At 49.6% G+C, this 10,853-nt stretch overlaps 1 long non-coding RNA gene across 1 annotated transcript; it reads right to left on the bottom strand.

Moving 5' to 3' along the window:
* Nucleotides 1-2,403: 2,403 nt before the first annotated feature.
* Nucleotides 2,404-5,196, bottom strand: LOC143527691 (uncharacterized). The gene is made up of 4 exons (XR_013134231.1): nt 5,138-5,196; nt 4,455-4,585; nt 3,322-3,430; nt 2,404-3,144 (listed from the first exon to the last, which is right to left on the bottom strand). It is a non-coding gene; the product is annotated as an uncharacterized LOC143527691 (long non-coding RNA).
* Between the last annotated feature and the right edge of the window lie 5,657 nt (nt 5,197-10,853).

A 10,853-nucleotide genomic window follows, 5' to 3' on the forward strand; every position in this document is an offset into this window, starting at 1 on the left:
GGCAGCCAGAGAGGGAGGGGTCACCAGAGTGGTGGGCGGAGATTGTTGCTCTGCCATCCGCCCACTCCCTCTTCAGAGGGCTCTAGGGCCAGGCCCCACTCGAAGACAGACGGCAGACTGCGGCCCCTCACACGCCGGGTTCAGAGTGAACTTTCTTTATCATTCACACTCCAAAGACACTTACAGTAAGGGCGCTATAATTAACTATGAGGGCAGGAATGGGAGCTCATTTTTTCCCAAGCACTCTTGCCACTGGGAGGTTATTTTTATAACCAAACAAGAGAGATAATGAGAAAAGGAGCGCTTCCTGAAGTTGTCAGTCCTTGAGCCTACCATTGACACACCCACGCACCTATTCACACAACCTTGCACGCACATGCACCCTCCACCCACACACACACACACACACACACACACACACACACACACACACACACACACACACACTGACAAACACACACAAATACACATGCACAGACACAGACGGTGGAAGAGAAAATCTAACGACCTTCCCTGAGGTTCACTGGGTCGCCGTGGAAGCCGCGTGACCCTTGCGGCTGGGGGGGGGGGGGGGCTGAACAAATGCGGCCCATAAAAGCGCTGGTCTCCTTTTACAGCTCCATGGAGGAAGCAGACCTGCCACCGCCTCTGGTGATTAGTCCTGCCGCTCATAAAAGCCACGCACAGCTAGACGTGGGGGGAGGGGCACGGGTACTTGTTCAGCCTGGCCTTGGGGGGAAAAGTTCACCTTGTGTGGGTCTTAATGAGAGAGAGAGAACAAGCAAGGCCTGGCGCTAGCTAACACCCGGCGCTAATCGCAGACAGGTGGACGGAAGGAAGGGGCGTTCGGAGAGTGCTGTCGGTCGGAGACTGGAACAGGCTCACATTAATGAGGTGGAGGTGGGTGGAGAGCTGCACTTAAGAGTAACGGCGCTGGGAGCTTCAGCAAATTCCTCCACGTGGAGGCCATGTTGCACCCCCCCCCCCCCCAGACCCCTGAGTTCCGAGTGGGCGGGGCCGATCGTTACCGACACTCAGCCTTCTAATTAGTACCTGATAACGACAGCATGGGAGACAGTCGCACGATGCCCACCGTGTGAAGGGTTGCCGAGCGACGGCCTTGGGCTCTCGGCCTTGGCCCCGAGCGCTGTCACTGAGCGGAGGTGGAGGCGGTGGAGATGAGGTGATGGTGCCAGGGTGGAGCCTCTGAGCCTTAGCATTTTTAAATGGCAGTTTGCCGTGACACTGGGAACCTCCGTCTCTCTCCTATCCTGGATAAAGTTAACCTGCCGGTTACCTGGAGTCACTCTTCCACTGACTCAGGATCAGCTACGCTCACCTGAATCCCATCCCTAATGAGAAAGCTCAACACTCACCTAAGAGGAGGTTTTGAAATTCTGCTATTACTGCCAGACTTATGAACCGCAGGCCTACAAGAACTCCAGGGTGTTATCAGTTAGCAGGACGCTTTAAGGAAATTTCAGCAATATGGATCATTAATGGTGCAGATTGTCTAACCTAAGAGCTAGAATTAATCAATTTACTTGTTGCGTAATCATGATCATGTGATGCCTAACACCATTAACAACAGAAAAGAAGCTCTGATTTCAACCTTGCTGAATACAAAGAGTATTTGAGGTAAATCATTGTCTTGAACAGTACTCCAAAGACCAAAGTCTTTATTCTGGGTCAGTCCTTTGTTCAGTGTGATTACAAGCAGATCTAGGTTCTGAGACTTGGTACGTTTCAGACAGTGAAAAGGTAAAACTTGTGATAAGTTCTTACCTGCTCATGACAGTCTTCTTGCTCAAAGCACACAAGCAGGATTTTCACACTGCTCCAATGCTACAGGATAGAACTGTCTTGACCTGGAAGTGAACTCCACGACCCCACTTACATGACATCCAGCACTAACACAAACAAGGCTGGGGTGAGTTACCCAATGGCTTGGTCAATAAGAGATAGTGTCACATTTTATTTTATTTTAGGATTTGTGAGAATTACATGATTGTTGTTAAAAATTAAAACTCAAGTGTAACTAATCTGAATCTTTCTTTCATTCTTTCTACCGTCCCTGTGGCGAGCAATCTCAGCGCATTACAGTAACCATACCATCAAACAGTGAAAGCAGCACATAAAATACAATGAGATGGATGGACCAGATCAAAATAGACTGTATTCATACATTTCCCCAAATTAATAATTAATCTAGATGTTTACCATCTAGCTTTGATATCTTTCAGTGGACATTATATTGTAATACCTTGTATGTCCTTCCCTCTTGTTCCGGGGTCAAATCTCTGGCCTGAAGCAAGAGCCACAGCCCCCCCCCCCCCCCCCCCCCCCACACACACACACACACACACACACACACACACACACACTTTACCCCCTTATAAACATTCCACAGCGGTCTGGATGGCGCTGACTGACTGAACATCTGCCCCTGGAGAGGAGGTTCAGGAGGTCAAGAAGGAGCAGGAACAGGCAGGAAGGAGCTCACACCTGATAAGCAGGAGATTACGCCCGGCGGGGTCCGCCAGCCCCTTTCAACCTCTCCAGCGGGAGGGGAGCTGGAGAGGATTTGCACTTGACGACCACACAGTGTGACACAGGATGAGAAGTTGGACTGGCGCCTCTCTTCCCCTTTGACCTCATCGCTCCGGTTAATGAAGGCGCCTGTAGTCTAGCAAAAGGCCTTTAACAAGTCGTCTTCAAATAAAGGCATCGTAATTACACACGTGAGGAGCACCAAAGTGAACATGTGAGGAGCCTCATACATGAACATGCAGTAATGTTGCTTTCGCGAGACTGTAAAGACATGCTTCATTTCAGGATTACATGCTGTATGTCAGGATTTATTTACTGCATATAGGTTTCTAGATAAATCACACAATTTGATCTTACACTACCCAAGTGATCCATGACATTCACAGGCCTCTTGTGTGTAAAATCAAAGTCACAGTAATCATGGGGCTGCAGTGTGCGGTGATCCCAGATCTGTCGGAGATGATCCAGTCTCTCTTGTAACACGCGTGAGCCTGTAAACAGCTTTGCCACAGAAGCAGTCTTGCTTCTAGAGATCCAGCGAACGGTGCTCTCCTGTTACACCGCAAAGCAGCCATTAATACTAAAGAGCTAAGACTGCATTAAAGCAAGAAATGTGTGAGGGGATGGGGGGAAGGAAAGGGGAGAGGGAGAGAGAGGGAGAGGGGAGAGAGAGAGAGGGAGAGACTGCTGAAATATTGATGAGCTGAAATCAGCTGTGCCACTTGTGAACCGCCTCTCCCAACGTCCTCGAATCACCTCGCAGCGACTCACCTCACAGCGAATCACCTTGCAGCGAATCACCTCACAGCGAATCACCTCGCAGCCAGTGCCACTCACCCTTCACCTCAGTGCCCGCTTGTGGACGTCTCATTCGAGGCCCCTGAAAGATACAAGTCTCCCGGGTCGTAAAACATTCCTGCCCAAGACCCAGAGTTACAGCAGTGTAGAAGGTTGATATGTTGTGGTGTAGGAGCGATACCGGTGTGTGATCAGTCACAGAGGTTCGCACCACAGTCCACGTTGTGGTCTCACCTTGTGGCTCAGGAGAGCTCAGTGGAGAAACATTTTTTATCGTTTAAGGTTGAGGGGAAGTCAATGTTCCACTCCACTATGACCCCATGTGGCTGCTCCATGTAACTGCAACAGGTGAGGTTCTTTCACCCTGCTCTGGGAAAGGCTTGCCCTAGTTTGCCCATCTAATCCTATCCATCCAACCCTATCACAATTATTATCAGATTTGTTGCTTAAAAGCTGGTCTGAGATCAGCCCAAGGACACTGATAAATAGAATGCTTTGAATGGACTAGGGTAATGGCTGATTCTGGGTCAGGAGAGAGCTGAAGAGGAAATGGCTTCTACATATTAAAATATTAACAAAGCAGTTTCTGGACTGCAACCAAACCATTTGAAGCTGCGATGGGCTTTCAGAAGACGTAGTGCTTCTCAGGAGAGCTGGTGCTTTTTTTTGGTTGCTATTGTTGCTCAGTTGCACTGCAAATGAGTCTACAGTAGAAGTAAATAAACATGTAAGCAGAGCAGTTCTGGAGATCCGCACCATTCTCAATGCTGATCACTGGATCTCCATTGCAGGGCAGTATAAGTGAAGACAATAATCTTCCATTCTTCACCGTGTTCTGACTACTGTAAACTTGCAATAATCTTTTTTTTTTGTTAGAGTTTTTACTTTATGATTTTTTTTTACTTTCACTCAAAGAAAGAATGGGTCATTCTGACCTAACAGGCACATTTTTAACTCAGGTGTTACGGAATATTGCATCATGGTGTGTGTGTGTGAGTGTGTGTGTGTGTGTGTGTGTGTGTAACATGAGAGACATTAATGCATTGGACAGATATGTGCCCATTCTGTAAGTTGGAGGAAAAGAACATGAGGAAGCTCTCCAGTACCGGGACCTGCTGTACGGCCACGCAGCACAGGAGCTTAACGAGCAGAAAAGAACTACTGAGCAACGGATCTTCACTGCTCTCCTCTGTAATGCAGGATACACCAAGACAAGTGGGACCTGCTCCACAACCCACTGCACAGAAGACACAGAGAGAGAGACAGACACAGAGAGAGAGAGAGACAGAGAGAAGTAGAGAGAAAGAAGCAGAGATAAAGAAGTAGAGTGAAGCAGAGAGAGAGAGAAGATGAGAGAGAGTAGTAGAGAGAGAGATGATGACTAAAAGATGACTAAAACTATGTCTCACTTCACCTCAGCTTTTATCAGTGTGGAGAAATAACTACAATGCAAACATACACTGTGAACAAAAGATGTGGTAACTTTAGTCACATGAAGTCAATATGCTGTTGAAGATTTCAGATTCAGAGTCAGTGTTACTTCAGAGCCAGTGTTGAATATTTCACATCATATTATACTGTCATAGTCTCTCTTGTGTTGTCTCTCTATGCTCTATATTGCATGAACATTTTGTCCCTGACTGGCTAACATGCTTAAGTGATGTTTTCAAACTCATTTCTTTTTGAAGAACAAGTCTCAGGAATACATACCAGTTAGAACATTAAAAAAATGTAAAAACATTTTAAAAGCTAATGTCTTGATTTACAAATCCAAAAAGGAGAAACTCACTGTTAGGTATGTCTTTAGATAAAGCCTTTCTAAATCATCTTTCACTTGTTCACCCCTTGTCTCCTCACACACACACACACACACACACACACACACACACACACACACACACACACACACACACACACACACACACACACACACACACACACACACACACACACACACACACACACACACTGGTGGGAGCTGTGTTACAGTCTGTTCTGGACAATTGTGGGTGACACACATTCCCACATCCTGAAATGTGTTAGATTAGGCTGAGAGTGTGAGGGGTTATTCTTAGTTCAGCCTGTGTTGCTGTCGGCAGCTGATCTGACGGCCAAGCCAGCACTGCGGCTGCGTGTCACATCTCTTCCATGTGTGAAGTCTGTTCCAACACCAACTCTGTCCCAGGATGTTCAGGGTAGACTGTCAGGCTTAAGCCCGTATTTATCAGACTCCATGGAGGTAGAGTGCTGCTCCTGGAAAAGTCCGATATTTCATATCTGTAGAGAACAACAACATTAGTACAGTTGACCACATCAGCGTCAGTTCCTGTTGGTTCTTGATAGGTTCCTGCTTTCTGTTTGGAACACGTCAGTGTAGATATAAAGGTTCAGCATCTGCAGGCTAACTTCCATTTTTTTTGCCATCCCCTCCTGTCAGTATAAAAAATAGGAATGAGTCTGTGCTGTGTGCTGTGTACACAAGAATTCCTGAGCCACGAGGAAGAACCGGGTCATGTAGTCAGGGGCAGTTGCAGGAATGGTTATCATTGCAAATCAGCAGAACTGTGCACGGTCCTGAAACGACAGCAGAAAGGCTTCTGGGTGGAGCGTTATCCTACGTAGGCACTAGATTCTGTTAATATATATATATTAATGTATATGTATTTTTTAGAAGTAGTAAATATTTTGTCTGCAGAGAGTTATTTAGCCTCACTGATCAGGAACAGATGTATTTTGGAATTCTTTTGCATGTTCTTCGCTTTGATCTTCACGTGGCCAGCAGGTATATGGATGCAAAAGGCCACAGTACAGTGACTATGGTTGCACAGGGAGGGTCCAGGACGGGATCGTATGGGTTGAGCGAACCTGCAAACAGACTATCTGGTCCTGTGCTGCTTGGTCAGGTGCTCACAAACCACTGCTGCAGGAAGAGCACTCAATCAACAAACACCTCAGCCACTAACACCTCCACTAGCACCTCCACGAGCTCCCCCACGAGCTCCTCCACGAGCTCCCCCACGAGCTCCTCCACGAGCACCTCCACGAGCTCCTCCACGAGCACCTCCACGAGCTCCTCCACGAGCTCCTCCACTAGCTCCTTCATGAGCTCCTCCACGAGCTCCCCCACGAGCTCCTCCACTAGCTCCTCCACGAGCTCCTCCACGAGCTCCCCCACGAGCTCCTCCACGAGCACCTCCACGAGCTCCTCCACGAGCTCCCCCACGAGCTCCTCCACGAGCACCTCCACGAGCTCCTCCACGAGCTCCCCCACGAGCTCCTCCACTAGCTCCTCCACGAGCTCCTCCACGAGCTCCCCCACGAGCTCCTCCACGAGCACCTCCACGAGCTCCTTCACGAGCACCTCCACGAGCTCCTCCACGAGCTCCTCCACTAGCTCCTTCATGAGCTCCTCCACGAGCTCCCCCACGAGCTCCTCCACGAGCTCCTCCATGAGCACCTCCACGAGCACCTCCAATAGCTCCTCCACGAGCTCCTCCACGAGCACCTCCATGTTGCTTTCGAGGCAGAGCAACTGATGCGTCTAGCGCCGCCCCCGTTGTGACTGGGCTGGGCGAGGCACGGCTGTGTGCTGGGAGGAGGAGGAGGAGGAGGAGAAGGTGAGCGCTGGGAGGAAGAGAGGAAGTGGAGTGCGGGTGCTGGGAGAAACACCCGATTTGGGGCAGAAGAGAAAGATGAACAGGGAGGGGAGCGAGCGCTGGCTGCCCTCAGCAGCATCCTGCACGCAGTGCGATGTGCAAGACACGGGAGGAGGCGGCCGGGCGGAGGGGGGAGGCTGATTCATCCGCTTCCTTCCGTAGGCCTTTTCTTTTGCTGGAGGCACAGTGAACGGCGGTGGGCGGGGGGAGGGATGTGGTGTGGTAGGAGGCCTCTGACGTCGGCCGTGACGCAAGCGGGAGTCTCCACTGCTCGACGGAGGATCCCACAGGCGCAGGGATGGGGGCGGGAGCTGAGATGGGAGAAAGCAGACGTCCGGCAGGTTCCCGAACGTCCTGCAAAACCCCGCAGTTAGTTCAGTCTCACGGCTTGAGGCATGCTCCACCCAACATCCACTCCACCACAGATACCCAACACCCACTCCACCACACAGATACCCAACACCCACTCAACTGCAGATACCCAACACCCACTCCACCACACAGATACCCAACACCCACTCCACCACACAGATACCCAACACCCACTCCACCACACAGACACCCAACACCCACTCCACCACACAGTTACCCAACACCCACTCCACCACATAGACACCCAACACCCACTCCACCACACAGATACCCAACACCCACTACACCACACAGATACCCAACACCCATTCCACCACACAGATACCCAACATCCACTCCACCACACAGTTACCCAACACCCACTCCACCACACAGTTACCCAACACCCACTCCACCACACAGATACCCAACACCCACTCCACCACACAGATACCCAACACCCACTCCACCACACAGACACCCAACACCCACTCCACCACACAGTTACCCAACACCCACTCCACCACACAGATACCCAACACCCACTCCACCACACAGATACCCAACACCCACTCCACCACACAGACACCCAACACCCACTCCACCACACAGACACCCAACACCCACTCCACCACACAGTTACCCAACACCCACTCCACCACACAGTTACCCAACACCCACTCCACCACACAGATACCCAACACCCACTCCACCACACAGATACCCAACACCCACTCCACTCCGTACACAACCCCAGGGTTAGATCCTACTTAAGCCTCGTTAAAGCTAAGGGACAGGCCAGAAAGTGCAGCTCAAAGCTGCGATACGCAGCAGGATGTTCTACTCTGCGAAAAGAAGCCAACCAGGTCAGGCGCTCTGGGCACTCACCCTGCACTTCAATGTGCATATATATATATATATCACATCTTTGAACAGAATCCATGCATTCTGGGCCTATAGCAGGTAAAGACTGGCAGGGCAGCTGCGAATGTTCACAGGATTTGATCCTGTCGAGGGGACGTGGGAGGACTGAGGAAGTCAGCCAGTCTGCCCCCCATTCATCAACACTGGGAGGGATTCTCAGAACTTATATAAGAGATTAGTCATCCTGGCATGATTCATTTTTATACATGGTTCACCTCTCTCTCTCTCTCTCTCTCTCTCTCTCTCTCCCTCTGCTGCAGATGCGAGAGGAGCTGACCTCCTTTTTTTCCAGAGTGGGTGTGGGATGCCATTCCGGGTCTGAGAAGAGCATAATGGGGAAGACGTCTATTCGCAAGTCAGCACACAGCCCTGGACCCGTAGGAACCAACATGGGTGTGAGGAGCAGCTTGCAACGTGCCTCTCAGGACAATAAGAACATCTTTTTCTCAGTGACACACTTTCCCAGGTGAACTGTGGTGCAGCTGCGAAGGTCCAGAAGCATCACTGTATTACCTACATATTCACACGGCCGTTACCCACGTGTTTGTGCAGCTAGCTCTGGGCACGTAGGCGAGCAAAGCGGCTTTGGTGCTAAATGAGCTTAGCGCCGTGCTCGTGAGCTCCGGTGCACGTCTCCCCATAGCTTCTCACAACATGGCATTTGTGTGCATTTTTGGTGGGGTCCTGTACTCAATGACCGACTACGTTGCCAACTGTGTGCAAAGCCCTCATTATGTCACTATGATACATACCTGCTGTCATGACTATGCAAGACAGGAGCTGTTAAGCAGGATGTTATTTTTTCACATAGAACTTTTCATTTCATTTTCTCTTTGTTCTCTTCTGACAGCATCCAGATGAACACTAAGAAATCTGGCTTCATGCACGAAATTCCCTGATATTCTGATTCCTGACACAAAATGGCCTGTGATGGGTAAGCAGTTTGGCGTGTCCTTTAGCATCAGGAGCTCTGCCTGTGTCTCCCTGCACCCCGTGTCTCCCTGCACCCTGTGTCTCCCTGCCCCTGTCTTCCTGCTGCGGATCCGCTGACGTCATCCCGGCTCTGTGATAGCCCAAACCTCACCGATCACAGCGGTGCTGTTCTGCTCTGGGTGAGAGTCTGTCTGGACACAAAACCCTCCTTAGGCGACACTGGAAGTCATTTAGCTCCCTCCGCATCCCCACAGTTCCCTGCACCTTTGCTAATATCAACACGTTTGATTCGTCCATAACTCTGCATGCTGGTTTTGGTGACCGGTACTGAAATTATGGCAAATTTAGACTTATGTGATTCTACATCTATCTGACAGTGAAGATGCATGTTTTGTCTGTGTGTACCTGTAGTGTGCGTTACGTTGTGTTACATGTGTGTGTGTTATGTGTCTCATTTGTATGTGTTGCACTGCAGTGCTGGTCTAGTCTGCAGAATCCAGCCTGTGTACTGTGCTGCATTTACCACAGCAAAGCAATGATGTCATCACCATCCTCATCCTCAGCACTGATGAAGGTGGTGGAATGGACCAGGCTGGAGGATGGGTACGCCGCTCCCCACCCCGCCCTGCTCTGCTGAAAGGAGATTTCACTGCACTCCATTGAAAGCTGGCTGAGCCAGTGAATGGGGGAAAATATGAATGAATCAGCAGCCATTCTTAATCTCTCTCTCTCTCTCTCTCTTTTTTTCTCTATCTCTTATTTCTCCCTCTCTCTTATTCTCTTATTTTCCCTCTCTCTTATTGTCTCTCCTATTCTCTCTCTCTCATTCTCTTATTCTCCCTCTCTCTCCTATTCTTCCTTTCTCTCTTTTATTCTCCCTTTTCTATTCTCTAATTATCTCTCTTATTCTCCCTCTCTTCTATTCTCTCTCATTCTCTCTCTCTCTTATTCACTCTCTCCTATTCTCTCTCTGCTGTCTCTCTTACTTGTCCTCTCATGTTAGTCCTTCTCTTTTTCACTCTCTCCTTGTTCCTTTCTCCTTCCCCATCAGCTCTGTGCATATGTGTGTGTGTGTGTGTGTGTGTGTGTGTGTGTGTGTGTGTGTGTGTGTGTGTGTGTGTGTGTGTGAGAGAGAGAGAGAGAGAGAGAGAGAGAGAGATAGAGAGAAGAGAGAGAGATAGAGAATGTGGGAGTTGTTGCCATGCAGATTATGGGCTATAATCCTTAGGCAGGGAGAAAGTGGATGACAAAGACCTGCTCTTGCTTGCATTTCCAACAGCAGACCGGATGTTTCAGTCTTGCTTTTGCCATGGCAACAGCAGCCACTAATACCCCCAACATACCCTCCTCTTACTTCTCCTTCCCATTTTTCCCCCTCATCCCTCGATCAGGGAGGGGAGAACCACGTCAGAGTGGAGGAAGGCAGATTCTCTGTCTCAGCATCCATTGAGAAAAAAGGCCAGGCAGACGGGAGGGGCTGTACTGCAGCATGTGTGTGTGTGTGTGTGTGTGTGTGTACAGAGAGAGAGAGAGAGAGAGAGAGAGAGAGAGAGAGAGAGAGAGAGAGACAGATTCTGAGTGCATAACCACACACTGTGAACATATGAGGACACTGCACTAGAATGCATGTGGTGCATTTTT

This window comes from Brachyhypopomus gauderio, chromosome 11 (assembly GCF_052324685.1).
Source record: "Brachyhypopomus gauderio isolate BG-103 chromosome 11, BGAUD_0.2, whole genome shotgun sequence".
In the NCBI taxonomy this organism is placed as follows: Eukaryota; Metazoa; Chordata; class Actinopteri; order Gymnotiformes; family Hypopomidae; genus Brachyhypopomus; species Brachyhypopomus gauderio.